This window comes from Pelodiscus sinensis, chromosome 2 (genome assembly GCF_052426305.1).
Source record: "Pelodiscus sinensis isolate ZL-2025 chromosome 2, ASM5242630v1, whole genome shotgun sequence".
Taxonomy (NCBI): Eukaryota; Metazoa; Chordata; order Testudines; family Trionychidae; genus Pelodiscus; species Pelodiscus sinensis.
This window is the reverse complement of record NC_143053.1, coordinates 132449068-132465532: the sequence shown is the minus strand read 5'-3', so window position 1 is coordinate 132465532 and position 16465 is coordinate 132449068. Positions and strand designations below refer to the sequence as shown.

The 16465-nt window shown below is 43.4% G+C and overlaps 1 protein-coding gene across 1 annotated transcript in view; it reads left to right on the top strand.

Annotated features, from left to right (window-relative positions):
* Positions 1 to 243: 243 nt before the first annotated feature.
* The window catches only part of BASP1 (brain abundant membrane attached signal protein 1), a 119812-nt gene continuing 103590 nt past the window's right edge, over positions 244 to 16465 (top strand). Inside the window, exon 1 of the mRNA XM_006135811.5 lies at positions 244 to 455. The gene's annotated coding sequence lies outside the window, so the exon portion shown is untranslated. The remainder of the gene's footprint in view (positions 456 to 16465) is intronic.

Sequence of the window (16465 nt, the reverse complement as noted above, 5' to 3'; positions counted from 1 at the left end):
TCCCAACAAATCGCCGCCAAGGTCCTTTCGGGGACCCTAGAGTGGTACATGAAAAAGAGAGTTATGCACCTTCCCAACAAAGCCTCCTCTTGCCTGCAAGCCTCTATTTAAAAGCTTGGGTCAGCGCGCCCCCTATTCGTGGGCGTGGGCAAGCGCCTCGCCTGCTTAGGAGCCTCTTCCGTAAATAAATAAATAACTAGTGCGTGTGGCGTTTGAACTGCCCACAGACTGTCACAGAGAGGGCGGGGGAGTGAGAAATGCAGAGGCAGCAGCAGCAGTAGCAGCAGCGGCGGCGGCGGCATTGCTCCAACAAGCACTAGTCACTCCAGTCCCAGCGATCGAGCAGGGGACCGGCTCAGCTGAAGGCAAGCGGGCGCTAGGCTACCTAAGACTCTCTCTGTGACACCAGAGCACACAAACACACAAAGGGGGAGAGAGGAAAATATAAACAAAAGGTAAGAAACGCAGCGTCTCCCTTCTGCCATTTCCGTGGCAGATACCATGAGCTTTGCATTTGTTTCGGTCTAGATTGAGCTCAAAAGTGGGGAAAGGACTTTTTGTTTTCTGTTAAATAAACAGCTCTGGGGAGAAAGAATAGCAGATTGGGTGGTGCCCTAGCTAAAACCCCTCTCTTACCACGGGCGGTATGAAGGGCTCGATTCCTCGAAAGGGAAAGAGCCTATGCATTCACGTGGGAATCACAAATGGATTAAATTCTATTGCTTTAATTTAAATACCTCTTACCGCCCTTTGGGGATCGTGCGTGTCTTTGAGGGAGGAGGTTGGGGAAATAGGGTGTTTGTAATTCTGCGTAATTTTTAGTGGCTTCTCAGTAAGGTTGCTTTAAACAACACATCTCTTAATCTACTCACGAAATGAAGCACATAGAGAAGAAAATGCATCCATATTAAGAACATGGAGAGGAGGAGAAGAGACATTCTAGCGTCTAACATATACCTGATACTAGGGCAATGTCGTAGATTTGAAAGGATGGCTTTCTGTTTTACCTGTAGGGCATTTGGTTTTTGGAATAGGAAATGTATTTGAGTAAAATATAAATGTTGACGCAAACCCTCACTAAGCTAGAACCTTTCTAAATGGAAGCTTGCCAATTAACCTATTGTGGCTTTTAACAATGTGATTGTTCTTGATTAGGCAATACAATAGCTTCCCTTTTGTTTTAACAAGCACGAATGGGTTTGAAAATGACAGCATATGCTGCAAAAATTTTAATCCTCAGATTTGTCAATTCTTTATGCAAATTTCTGGAGGTTTAGTAGCGTGTTAATTCTGTCAGGGCAGCACCTAACAAACCTGACACCCACACCCCAAATCCAAAACCCCTCCTCTCCTAACGCAGCCTAAAAGTGCGTGACTCCTAAACGCATTTTCCCCTATTCTTTCTCTGTATCTTCACCCTCCCAGTGAAATCTACATGGTCAAGTAATATTTTTGCCTTATTTTTCCCCTCCACCAGCTCCTTATAGTTCAGGGAAGGATCTCTCTCTCTCTCACACACACACACACACACTGTATTTACAATGAGGGAGTTTATTGACTAATACCAATACACACACAACCCGTTTGCCGGGTGTGAATAAACCACATGGCATTGGTTCTTTTTGCTAAAAGAGCAATACTGCAGTGAAAATGAATGAAACTGTACTGTAATTACCTATTCCTTTGTCTTTGCCTCACGCATGCGCCAAACACCAGGGTGTGGAGAGCGGGACAAGTCAGAAAGATCTCTTCATCATTAATCAAGCTCATATTAGAATCAATAGAACAAAGGCATTCAGAGATGTTGCAGTAGACACATGGAAGCCAGGATGTTTGTAGATTCAATCTCCTGCACATTCCTCTCCCACGATCTCATTTTTTAAAAAATAACAGTATTTTTTTCCTTACTGGAGAATTTTAAGAGGGACTACATTACACACTCGTCAAATTCCATGTAATTTTTCTGCAATATTTTCTACGTAATTGTTACACTAAATGAGAATTAGATTTTGTATTGGTACTAAAACTATAGTTTGAGTTGAAGTAGCCATCTGGTCTCCCATATCTTGATCAAGAAAGAACATGAGGTTGGAATTCGCTATCTTCTAGCAAAATGGCCTTTCAAGGTCTGTGCTGCAAATGGGGTAACCATATTCGGCTGCCATGGTTTGACGTTCCGTTTCTTGTGGGAACTGCTGTCTGGCTCGCTCATCTGTAGACAAAGGGGTATTATATAGTAACTGTGAGGAGGCAGATCCATTTGTGAGTCCACTGGAATCGTGGCTGAAGACGATTAAGCGGGTTTAATGTATCTTCAAGCAGTTACACTCCACGTTAATGATCTTGTAAAAGAAACCGTGCTGGGGTGGGGGAGAGACACTTGCTGTGACGGATCATGCCGGGATTCCATCTAGATGGGGATTCTCATGGGTTTTATATATCAAGGGCTGTCTTTTAAAGCACCTCCATTTTACTCGATTTTTATATAAGAAATGTTCTCTCATTTAGAGTGCTGCGTGTTAACATCTCAGCTGTTAGTCCACGCTCTTGTCAAGGATTCTGATGAATACTTGCAGGCTATTACTGTTTTCTGGAGGTTATTACGCGTGGAGATTGTGCAGATCTTGTAGATTATGCCTGCTGTGTCGCAGCTACAAAACGAGCGGGTCCATATGATTAGCTTTGGCCAAAACGTGGAAGTTGTAGACTCTTCCCCCCGCAGGCTGCAGTCATTCACCAAGACGATTTTGGCTATAGATGTTATTGCCTCTTCTCAAACCTCACTTGCAAACATTGATTGGAATTCTTAGGCCTTTTGTCCCCAGTGGATACTGTTTAATCCGATAATCAAGAACAAGGAGTCGAGTGGCACTTTAAAGACTAGCAGATTTATTTGTGCATAATCCAGAGGACTCCATTTTATTTCTTTACAGATACAAACTAACAGGGCTATCCCTCTGAGATTGCCATTAAGGACACTTGTGAGAGAGGGGGAGGAAGCAGATGCACTGTCCATCAGTGCCTTTGAATTTGTCTTTGAATCAGTGCCTTTGAATTTGAGTGGAGCCTGTCATGGCGTACAGATGCATGCCAGACAGTTCCTACAGGGCTGATCAGACTTTAAACACGCAAACAATTTTTAAGCCTATCTGTTTCTCCTCCCCCAACAAAAGTCTCGCAGGAGAAGCAGCAGGAGATTGGGGGATGGGGTAACTGTGTCAGTGAAGCTGCAGTGTCACTACCAGGAGAAGCACCCTCTCTACTAGCAGCCTCTGTCTGCTTTGATGCTTATAGAGTGCGAGAGGGAGGAAAATGCAATAATAATGTTTTAATACAACTGGTAGCAGGAGATAGAAGTGTGGATGGAGAAAATGGGTTCTTGCCTTTGCTGTCGCTCCATGATTTCTTACAGGACTGGAACTTCCTATCAAAGAGAGGCTTATGATCTTCCTCCCTGCAGTATGTGTATATAGGGATTTCAGTTTTAGTTTCAGATGGAGAAAGTAAACTAAATTCCATGGTATGACACCCCCCCCCCTCAGAGACAGGAAACACAGTGGTTTCGCCTGGTGTGTTAATGTATAAAACAGCTGATTGTGTAATTCAGGGAATTTGTTAGTACATAGCTGCTGGAACTGCACACCACACTGAACCCTTGGGGATATCCTAATTGTATCCCATTAAAATAAAATCTGGGCTAAAATATGAAACTATTCCGTTCTGGGTTTTGTGTGCAGTAATTTTTCGAGTTTTGCTTGTTTTCCCTATGGGTTTCAAAGACAAGATAAGTGACATGTTAATGATTTCTGAAACTGTTTCAGTTTTTCTTATCCCACACATCTTGAACACCTATTACATTGAAAATCACTTAGGGAACCAATCCTTTAATTTTGAACCTTCCTAAATCTCCATGAAAATATTTGCATATAGTCATCTTTAAACATGAAACCACTGGAATAAATATTACTATTTAGCTAATAGTTCATGTATTTTTCCTGTCTTTCATTGATGGATTTTCCCATATTACATCTACCCCTGAAATCCTGAAAAGAGTGTCCTGTGTGTTCTAGTGATAGAAATGTGTTCTGGGACTCTAAAACATTTTTAGTGAAAACACCAGTATTACAAAAACCTTTCCTGCATAGAACTTCCCCATCTCAACTGATCTTTATCTCTGTAGCAAGATTACTTCCTGCTTAGTGGTTAAATCATCTGATGAAACAGTTATTCATCAACTGTTTACACAGTTAAGTCTAACATACACTAATCAAACTTGCACATCATAGGCTCAATGTAGATATGCAGAATATCTTTTGATCAGCATAGTTTCCTTTCTCTTTGGAGGCAGAATCTTTTTTTACTTACTTAGAATATTTATTCTTTTATCCATTACAGATGTATGAGAATTAATAAATATTCATTAGTAAATAAAAGAGTAAAACATGTGAGAATTAACACCTGGAAATGAACTGCAGCACCAAATGACATAGATTCTTTAATGTGCAAGAGACCACTCTGCAACCATTTTTGTTTTAGTGTTCATACCAGACAAGAGTCCTTGATATGCATACAAAATGGTAGTTGGTCAGGCTTATTAGAGGTTTGGTGGCTCTCTGGGGGTATGTCAACACTACAAAGTTAATTCGAACAACCGTTAGTTCGAATTAACTTTCATAGGCGCTACACTTAATTCGAACTAGCGGAGCACTTAATTCGAACTAGGTAAACCTATTCTACGAGGACTAATGCTTAGTTCGAATTAAGGGATGTTTAGCCACTTAATTCGAACTAGTGGGAGGCTAGCCCTCCCCAGCTTTCCCTGGTGGCCACTCTGGGAACCACCAGGGAAACTCTTCTGCCCCCCTCCCGGCCCCGGAGCCCTTAAAGGGACACGGTCTGGCTACGAGGCAGCAGCTCCACACTCTAAGTCCTAATCTGATGCCCTGCCGGCACTGCTTCCGGCCAGCCTTAACCTCGGTTCAGGGTCCACTCAATGTGGACATGCTAGTTCGAATTAGCAAAATGCTAATTCGAACTAGTTTTTAGATCTAGATGCACTAGTTCGAATTAGCTTAGTTCGAATTAACTAATTCGAATTAAGTTAATTCGAATTACTGCTGTAGTGTAGACATACCCTGGGTGAGGGGGACAGAGGGCCAGGTTGGCTCCCAAAGCAAATGCCTTATCCACTATATCCACTAAGTCACTTACGAGCCCACCTTACCTCCCTACCATCAGGATGTTCCTTATCCTGTCTTCAGGGTGCTGGTTGCTCCCAGGGTGGGCAGAGAGGGGTGGGGCTAGAGCCGTGGTCTCCAACCTTTTTACACCCAAGATCACTTTTTAAATGACAGACCAAGCCAAGATCTATCGCCCCGCCCCTTCCTTGAAGCCCCGTCCTCTCTATTCTCCTCCTCTCCATCACTTGCTATCCCCAATCCTTATACTGCTACTTTAAAAAAAAATTCCCACCATTCCTCACAGCTACTCACCTGTGCTGTTGCTCAGTGAGTAGCTGCTCCTCAAATGAGGAAATCTAATGTAAATGTACTGTGCAGGCGTGCAGTTCAGAGAGGGCTCAAGAGCTACTCTTAGAGCCTCCAAGATCTACCGGTAGATCGCGATCTACTGGTTGGTGACCACTGGGCTAGAGCCTCCTACCCTCTGCTCCCCAGGTGAATACACTAGTGCCCTAAGCCATGGGGGAAATCCACCCTACCTACTTACCAACCTTCCTTCAGGTCATCCCTTACATCCTGTGTTGGAACCCTCTGCACCCCAGGCCAATGCCCTATCCTCGGAGCCATGCAGGAACCCACCCAAACACCAGGATGACCCTTTTACACTGGAACCCGCCCCACCTCTGGGAGGTCCCTTATATCCTGTATTGGCAGTCCGGTGGCTCCCAGGACCAGGCTAGAGCCCACCACCTGTGGCTCCCCAGGCCAATGCCACAGGGGACTGCACCTTACCTTCAGACTGGTGGGTTGGCAGTCAGGTGGATCCTGGGGTGGGGCTAGGACCAGTCACTCTCCGCACCCCAGGCCAATGTCCTATTCCCTGAGCCAACCACCCCACCATGCTCCTGTCAGGAGGATCCTTATACACTGGAACCCACCTCACCTCCCTACCTTCGGGAGGTCCCTTACATCCTGTGTTGGCAGTCTGGGGGTTCCCAGGACAGAATTAGAACCCACCACCCTCTGCACCCTGAGGCAAGTGCCCCTATTCCCACCCCCCTTCATGATGAGCTTTATACAGTGGAACCCACCCCACCTCTGCACCTTCAGGTTGTTCCTTATTTCTTGTGTTGGTGGTCCCGTGGCTCCCAAAGGGGTCCAGATCCCTCCACCTGCTACTCCCCTATCCCATGCAGGAACTCACCTCATCACTCTACCTTCAGGAGTTCCCTTATAGCCTATGTTGGCAGTCCAGTGGCTCCCAGGGTGGGCAGAGGCGGCTCTAGAATCCAGCACCCTCTGCTACCCAGGTGAATGCTCTATCCCCATAGCCAGGCCACCACCCTTCTTTCAGGGCATCCCTTATATCCTGTGTTGGAGGTCTGGTTGCTCCCAAGATGGGGCTAGAACCTGCCATCATCCGCTCCCCAAATAATAAAATGGACAGTATTCATTGTTCTAATACCAGGAAGTGATAACTACTTAATTTTTTTAAGGTAGTTTTCTTTCACCTGCCATGCACAAAAAAGAGAGGGAGGAGGAGCCCATAAGGCTAAATGTACATTGCGGTGCTATTTCGGGATACCGGAATCCCGAAATAGCTACTCTGCATCTTTTGAGTTCACCCATTATTTTGAAATAGATTTTGAAATATCTGGTGTGCTATTCTGGCATCCCTATAATCCTCGTTCCATGAGGGTTAAGGGACATTTCAGAATAGCAGTTCATTTTGAAATTTCAAAATAAGATATTTCAAAATTAGATTGAAATAAGCTACGCAATTTGTGGGGTACAAATTGCGTAGCTTATTTCAAGGTAAGAATGCAAGGACCAAGATAGATCCAAAGCACGAATGTTTTTGAATAGTTTCTTCTTTGACCAAGAGAAAACTAAGGGGAGACTCTGACAAGGAACAAATCAGTGTGAATAAGAGTGAACCACCAACCAGAGAAGTGAAAGAAGAAATTCCTGAAAGTATTAAAACCCTGAAAATAGAAACCATATGCAACATAATGGAGACTTAATGAATTAGGAAATATTTTCAAGACAAAATATTGAGAAAATGTCTTATGGAGACTGAAAAGGACTCAAGTTTCATCTCTTCTCTTCAGCATTTTAGCATCCTACTAAGCAGAACTTTCTTGGTCAAAAATAGTGATGTCAAGTAGGCATCTTGTTTCAAAATGGGGAAATTTTCTTATTACAAATACGTTGACATTGGCTTTCTGATTTAAAAATTGTGTTTTATAATTTGATATTTGATTATATTTGGAAAATATGGCACTTTTAGTATGTGTAAAGGGGACTTGTATAATAGTATGATTTGGTAGATTTTTGAGAATCCCCCTTGGCCTTTTACAATTTTATTTCAGCATTCCAGTAGATATAAAGAGGACTAATTTTCAACAGGTGACATAGTCAGAATTTCCCCAAGAGCAAGCTATGTAGTAATTCCTGTCTCAAATGTGATTTAATGGACTTTAATTCTAGAAAAATAGTTTTAATAATAAAAGCTTGCTTACTTAGTTTTGCCTTCTTATCTAAGCATTGTCTTTTGATCTGTTTTATTCTTCTAGGCTGCAGACTGCTATGTACCATCACCATGACTGAAAGCCATGTGGCACTGTCTGTTATATGCTACATAGTTTGAATTTTAAGCTAGAAACATAGGTGCCACATGATTTATGCCAGAATATTCTGATGATTTTCTGGAATTTTTCATTAGTTGTGTCCACCACCTAGGATGTTGGATTATTTTTTTGTAAGATGAGAACTGTAACTATGTAAATTTCTTTTTTAGCTATTCAGAGAACAGCACCCATTTGGTGTTGAATACCATGGGCTCTGTCCAAGTGAGTTTCAATATTGATTAATTATATGTAGAGTCTCAAGGAAGTTAGTATTAATACTGAAACTTTTAAACGTAATAAGACACTCAGATTTTTACTAATAATGTGTATAATTACTAATAATGTGTTAGAATAACAACTATAGAAACTTCCATTGCCCTGAAAAAGAGTTACTTTAATGCTCCATTGAAGCATAACTGTCAGCTACTGGTAAAAGTAGCTGAGCTACAAAATAAATCCTGTAAAGTTAATTGCAAAAACACGTGCCATCAGCACAAAGTGAAAAATGTAAGTTTCCATATGTGAAATTAGTAAATCCAGTGACTAATATCCAAGTTACATTTAAGTAAACCTTGAAACACTCCAAGGGCTGGCTATTGCTGTACAGTAGGAATCGTCTAATTGATAAGGTCTTTTATCTTCATGGTATATTCTACACTGATAGTCATCACTCTTCCTTTGATTTATTTGATTCCTTGATGATAAAGTAGAAATAGAGTCCTCGTGTTCAAGAATGTCTGTTGGAACTGCTAACTAGTTTAGAATCAAATTAGTGTTCAAATAAGTGCAACACGTGATTGCATTCTAAACAAAGCTAAATTGACAATAGCGGCATAGAAGGGAAACAAAACAAATCTACAGACAGGACAGACTAACAACAGGGCTGCCACACTTAGTAAATATGTAGAATATGATCACACACTGTGAGGTAAAAATACAGAGAGTCAGTATGCCTGCGACAAACTAAATCACAGCCCACAGATCCTTATTACACTGAACTTTCAGAAATAATAATTCTTCCTCAAAGCAGAGAAGAGTTTAATTGTGGGAGAAAGTACAATAGTATAGAGTAAATTGCTACTGAACTGGAAATGGACATTGACCAATGGAGAGAGAACAAAGCCCTATTCACTATTGTTAATAATGAGTGTACTGGGCAAATGTTTGATGTACTGAGGAATTGCCCACATATACTCCAAAGCATTTTTTTTGTTTCTGTTTGTAATTTGTTTTGTTAACAGGAAAATCTATGTGACTATTGCCAAAGGTATGTGTGTTAGTTTATTACAGCAGTGAATGACTTGCTTGCCCCTTGCTTGTTCTGAGGGGAGCAAAATTACACTGGATGGGGGTGGGAGGAGAGAATGCAAAGATGGCTGTGCAGAATGGAAAGCAGTTCCTTTGAGATTCTTGCCTTCTCCTAATGCGATTGAGGTAAATGGGGACAAGCTAGCACCTGCTCTAAAGAGTATGGCTCTGTGTGCAGAGTGAAGCTGGCTGTGGAAGAGTATCTTGAGTATTCTAATGCTACACTCAGAGTAGGTACAGCCCATGCTGGGAATATGTGCCTGACTGGGGCATGGGCCAGAATTTCATGAGGATCTCTGCTTTTCCTATTTTTTACTTCATGTCTGCCAGCTTTCAGGGATGCATTTTGTATTTTTGCTTCAAACAATGTAAAATAAAGATCATGTACCTTTATATAGCTACTTAATCTCTGCCATAACCTAAAAGGGAGGATGGATATAGGAGCATGCTTCTGACGAATCATTTGAAGTTTGCATTTGCAGTTTGGCTGAGACTGTCCTTTCATGTGTTTCTTCACTGCTAATGCTGAAATGGTGATGATGTGACGTAGTGCTGCCTCTGTGGCATTCTCTTTCCTTGCAGATCCTCTTTTATGATTGAACAGAAGTAATATGACTAGATTTGTGGAGAGAGGTCTTGGAGCAGTAAAGAGCAGGTCACTGCTCATGTTCTGTGTTCTCTGTGGATTGGCTAGTTTTTGATGTCAGATGTCATGCAACTGTGTGCATTAGCACTGTATGTTCCCTGCATGGTTTATACTGAGCAACTGCAGGGGCCTAGCCAATGGAAACATGGCACTTCCAGAGCCATGTTGTCAGAATGAAGCGTGTATAGCCAAGCAGCTTGGAGATACAAGTCATCCACACAGATGACTTATCAGTATGGATCTGGTATTTTCCTTCCTGTGGATATGAGAGTCTGGGAGGCCTTGTTCCATTTTCACTCTACATTCCTGCCTCTGGAAAGATTTCTTCTATATGAAAGTTGCAATGAACAGTATAGAGATCTCCTTAGGCTCACTCACAAACAGCTTGGAATGTAGCTTGTGTGAATATGTTACTTTACAGCTATGTCTACACTGGCATGATTTTCCGAAAATGCTTTTAACGGAAAAGTTTTCCATTAAAAGCATTTTCGGAAAAGCGCGTCTAGATTGGCAGGATGCTTTTCCGCAAAAGCACTTCTTGCGGAAAAGTGTCTGGGGCTTTTTTGCGAAAAACAGTACTGTGCTGTCTACACTGGCCCTTTTGCTCAAAAGTCTTTCGGAAAAAGACTTTTGCCCGAATGGGAGCAACATAGTATTTCCGGAAAAGCACTGATGATCTTACATGAGATCGTCAGTGCTTTTCCGGAAATTCAAGCTGCCAGTGTATACAGCTGGCAAGTTTTTCTGGAAAAGCGGCTGATTTTCTGGAAAAACTTGCCAGTCTAGACACAGCCTACCTGTTTAATTCAGTCTTACATAGCATTACAGGCAGTCCTCTATCTCTTGCCTCTTAGGATGCAGGAGTTGAAGGACATTGATAGCTCAGTATAAAGCTGGAAGATCCCATTTTAAGCTCAATTGCCCCAACTTAATTACACTGTTCCAATGAGAAATACATTTTTCAGCACAGATGTCAGTAATTGCTGGAAGGCCTCCTTACTGACTTGAAGATAGTCAAGAATTATATTAATAGAACACTGAATAAAGTCACCAGAATAGCTCCAGAAAATGAACAGTACTTTTTTTCCACAGACATTTGAGTAATTGTTAGGTCAATGAAAGTTCAGCTGTCATGCTTTTCTCTAGATGAGCCAGTCACTGACAAATGGATATATAAACAGATTATTGATAGTAATATCAAGAGAAGTGTGGAGTTCCTCATAGCAACTCAAACTTTGCTGAACAATATAAAGTATTGGCAAAGTCCTTTAAGGCGTAACATCTAAAGCTTTTGTGTTGAAGGTCACTTCCCACAGTTGGTTGCTTTTGTTTCTAAGTGCTCAAACTTGGCTGAATTATATTTAAAGGTATTTCTTTATGTGAACTTCTTTTGTGTAAGTACTATTACCAAGCAATATAGCCAAGCAAAAACATCTCCAGGTTAACAAAACATTAGATGTTTTGTAAGGTCTTTCTTGTATAGCTCATGAAAGAGTGTTAAGTTAAGAGACTTAAGCCAATATGTGAAAGCAACTCAAAAATTGAGGGGAAGGAGCAGAATTTATGTTGCTTGTTCCTCTGCAGTTATTTGGGTATAAAGCTGATAATGTGGACTAACAAGTCAAATAGCAATGCCCTGTTAGGCACCCCTACCACCAAGACACCCTCCTGAATAACTTGACTTCCTGTCCTTTTTACAGGATTGCAATTCAGAAGAACTCCAGGAAAGAAATACACTGTGGAATCATGACAGTGTCTCCATAGGCTGATAATGGAAATGTTTCCCTCAGGAGCTTCTCCAAATATAAAAAGGCTTTCATTGTCGTGAAAGCTCAGGCTCCTCCTGAAGGATAATGCCATTAAAGGATAATGGGGTGTACAGTGTGTGCCTGAGTAAAGTAATTTTTCATTTTTCATAAAAATTGTTCTGTGGTGACATACGTGGGTCCTCCCACCCACCTAAATATTGTACACTTTGTGGCAGAATGGTGGTTTTGTCTTTCTGAAGACCTATGAATTTTTTAATATAAAATTCTAGAAGATTTACTGTGTTGTTCAGGTTCCTCAATTACGATTTTTTTTCTTCATTTAAATAATTGTCATGGAGTGGGGCTAGAAATGAGGGGTTTAGTATACAGACTGCCCTGGGAGAGAGGACAACTCCAGCTCTCCCTCACAGCGTTAGCTTACAATCAGGTAAAAAGCACCTGTCCATGGTTGCTATAGCTGCAACAGGCACAGTTAGGGGAGTGGTGCATGTCCTCCAGACAAACACATGGATAGAAACACAAACAGAAACTCTCTGAAATATATAGTAGATAGCTTGTCCCTTTCTCCACCCCTGCCTCCTGTTGACAGTGAGGTTATAGTTTTACATATAATGGGGCTATAGCCAGGGGCGGATATAGGGTAGGGCGAATGGGTCGGCCGCCCCGGGCCCCGCGCTTCAGAAAGCCCCATGCATGCGCCATGGCAAAGGAGGGGCCCCGCGGAATTATGCTGCCCGGGGCCCCGCAAAATGGTCATCTGCCCCTGGCTATAGCTGTCCCAGTACCCATCTCTGGCCCCTTATGGTCATTCTTTAGTAATTTTTCACGGGGGAGAGGGGACACTTCATGAATTTTAGTACCTGGTAATGGGCCGGCTCCAGGCCCCTCAGAAAGAGTGGGGCTTCGGGCAGAAGGGGTGGGGTTAAGGGCTACAGAAAGAGACAAAGAGAGTGTGTGAGTTTGAGAGCCACTCTGTGTGGGAGAGCAGGGCCGACCTTATGGAAAATGGCACCCTTGTCAAACTTGTATGTTGGGTGCCTGCCCCTGCTACCCTCCATTTCACTTGGCTGCCATGGGGTCTCCCACCCCTGGACTCCCATCCTGTTCCCCCTTTGCCATTAACTCCTGACTCTCCTGCACTCTAACTCCTACACTGTGCCCCAACCCCAATTTTTTGTCACCTTTATCCTAAACTCTGCACAATGCCATCTTTACCCCAACCCCTGTACTTCCTTCCCACCTACACCCCCAGCTCCAGTCCTGTGTTGCCAGTGTGCCTGCCACATTGCCTCCCTGACCAGTATCACCCAATACCCAGCAACCCCCATTCCCACTAGCACCTCACTGAGAGATACCTGACAAATACCTATGTCCAGTGCACCCCCACCCACAGACCCTCCACACTGTCCAGCACCAAAACTGCCTAGCATCCCATATTTCTGAGGGAAGGAGCAGGCTGGCGGGAGGGTGTCTGGGCAGAGGGAGGGTGCAGGAGCAAGTTGGAAGTATGGGGTCTTTGCGGGGTGGTGGTGCATGAGGGGGCTGGCAGTGCAGGGGGCTGGGTATGAGGGGGTGGGAGGCACTTACTTGCCTTTGTGCCCCATGCTGGGCCCAGGAACGGCCTTCCGCTGCTCCCATTGGCTGGATTCTGTTAGAGCGCCAGTGCCGGCTTCCCATTGTTGGGGAACGCCCATGTGTTGCTGTTTCCCCCTGCCAGGAGAGAGGGATGGAGAATGCTTCTTCCCTGCGACACAGATTGCTCAGCAAGGCTTGGGGCTTTCTCTTGGCCCCCCTGCCAGTGGGAAGCTGGAACTCAAACCATGCAGGCGGGGAGGGAGGGCGAAGCTGCAGCACCAATGCAGGCTCCCTGCTGTGAGGGGAAGGAACAGAGCTGAGCTCAAGCTGTGGACCACCAGGAAGGCCACTGTGGAACCCCCTCACACTGACTTGGGGGACCATGGGAGGGGGTGCGTTGGCACCCTTTGCACCCGCCCTGCGTAGAGGCCTGAGAAAGCAGAGGGAAGGGGAAAAGAGGAAAGCCAGCCAGCAGGAGAAAGGAGTCAAAAGTGAGGGTAGGGTCAGAGCCCTTTGCAGTGCCCCTTTGGCTGCAGCACCCTGGGCCTAGGTCCGGATGGCCCAGCCCTAAAGCCGGCCCTCTGTGAGACAGACTTTGTGACAGATTGAGTTTGTGCAGCAGGGTGTATGGCACAAACTGGGGGGGGGGTGTGTGAGAGTGATATGGAGAGAGTCTGTGCTGGCTGTTGTAGGGTAAGTTCCTGAGAGAAGCCACTCTGTTTCTTTAAGGGAAACATGTTCTGCTCTGTTTCCCCCCTCCTTGGCTGAGTATTCTTCTGAGTCACTTACCATCCACACTTCAGACTGGAGCAGTACTGCTGTGTGCCTCCCTCTCCCAGATCCCTGCCCTGCAGAGACTGGGTCCAGGGCAGGAAGATGCCCTGACTTCAGCACTCCCTCTCCCCTTATTGTCGCCCTTCCCAACTGCACAGCTAGCAGGAGAATCCTGGGAGCAGCTCTGCTGTAAGACCAAGCAAGGTGGAGGGAGGGTAGCTGAACTCAGGCTGCCAGCTGTTAAGTATGCACCTGTTAATCATCTGGGCTGGCCAGAGAGAAATGCTTGGCAGGCTGGATCTGGACACCAGGCCTGATTTTATCCACCTGGGTTCTACAGTATAACTCTCTCCTACCAGACTCCTCCATTTCCATTTTATGAGAAACAATTGAATTCCAGGCACATCCCATTGTCTTGGCACAATCAGACCTTGACCTTGCTCTAAGTTATGATAAGAGGAAGTTACATACCAAATGTAGTGCTCCCAATTCTTACCATTTAGGAGGAGTTCTTGAACAAATGGACTCACAGATAGACACACAGTTCTAAAATAGATAAGAAGATTGATTGGCTGTCAACTGAACCTAGGTATCCATGACTTTTAAAAACATTTGAAAAGGCTGAATGGTTAATCTTGGAGTTATTACTTCTAATAACAAGCTTTATGAAGCCTCTAGCAGTTTATAAATTCTTCAGGAATGTCTTGCCTACTCCCTAATCCCCATAAAACCAAATAGCTCTTCTTTATGGAGCTTCCAGCAGACATTTTATCAACACACTGAGTTGAGCAGAGTGAATTGCCTCTGAGCGTTAAGGTTGTAAGCTGACAGGTTTTGCTGTCTGAACTTACAATGTCTGCTTGTGCAGCCCATCAACCTCCTTGTGCTGACTGACACAGAGATCAAATGTTCTGATATTATCTACAGAGTTCCCAAAGTGACCACAAGCATGAAGTGAATAACTGATTTGTCAGCAATTTCAAAAAATCAAAACCAATTTGTTCTGGGACACAGTCTAAATGCAAACATTTCAAACATTTTTGGCATATTGAAAAGTTGAAAAATTAATTGTGTTGTACCAAATGTTCAGCTCAAAATGATTTTTTTCAAGCTTTTAAAATGTCTAAAAACTTCTAAATAAAATTTCAAAATGAAAAGTTGTTTCATACAAAACCAAATATTTTTTGTTGTGAAAATATATACATGAAAATTTTTTTTTTTTAAATTTTTAAATCCATGAAACATTGTCTCAATGAATCTGATGTATGTGTTTTTGATACGTAAAATTTTGTCTGGCTCCATTGATCACTTCAGAGTCCTTGCAGAGTTGGGCCTGTGGACCTTATCCTGTGTACTTGACACATTGTTACAAAAATGAAAGAACAACATTTGCCAAACTAGACTCAGGTTTTACTTTTTCACCAGAAAGGTTGGGAGGAGCAGCCAGCAGTTGTGTGGAATGTAATAAGATGTTGTTTGTAGTAAACAAGGTGGACAGCTTTTCTTGTACAACATTAATAGTATTAATTGTGAGTAATCCTTAGTCTGACTAAAGATGTACAGGGAGCTGCAGGTTCATTTTTTTCTTCCCATTCTAAAACTAACTTTGGGTTTTGAGGGTAGCTGGCTCATGCCTCAATGAAAAACTGTATGGTTGCTTGCCTATACCAACACTTTCTTATTTTCAGAACAATCAGACCTGTGTGGTTCTTGTGGTGTATTTAACTAATCACTGAATTACTGCAGTTGCTTTCCAAAGTGCCTGTATAGTGGTAACAAATATCCTGGGTAAGAGTTGTTTGGCAAGCTGTGGCTATTCAGAGTGGTTATTAAGTAAAGGGCTGCTATTGGCTCCATCCTATTTATTTGCCTTATATTGCATGTATTAAAACAGGTAGCACATTTTCTTTGAAACTGCCATCATGCCTGATTAGAGTGTACCATCTATAGATGATGGGTGACATTTGTATGATTGCGCTCAGAATTCATTATGAATGCTATCCAGATGAGTGCCATGGTTGGGCCAAATGGATTGATCATGGCATGACTGAGGTAAATAAACTGAAGATAAAATGTGAAATTCTTCTTTCAGTTACAATTTTGTGCCCATGTTGGTTTTAATGTGTTCTCAGGCAGAGCATAGCCCAGGGTGCTTGGCATAAGTGATTGTAGTAAATAGTATCATGAGCTTTTGTGGGCAAACCCACTTCTTCAGATGACCGGAGTATAATACAGGCAGTCCCTGGGTTACGTACAAGATAGGGACTGTAGGTTTGTTCTTAAGTTGAATCTGTATGTAAGTCGGAACTGGCGTCCAGATTCAGCCGCTGCTCAAACTGATCAGTTTCAACAGCGGCTGAATCTGGACGCCAGTTCTGACTTACATACAGATTCAACTTAAGAACCCCAGGCATCCCCAAGTCAGCTGCTGCTGAAACTGATCAGCGGCTGATTCCAGGAAGCCTGGGGCAGGGGCTTCCTGTAGTCAGCCACTGGTCAGTTTCAGCAGCGGCTGACTTGGGGATGCCTGGGGCAGAGCAGCTGGGGTGCTGCTGGGTTGGTCCAGTAGCGCCGCCGCTCCTC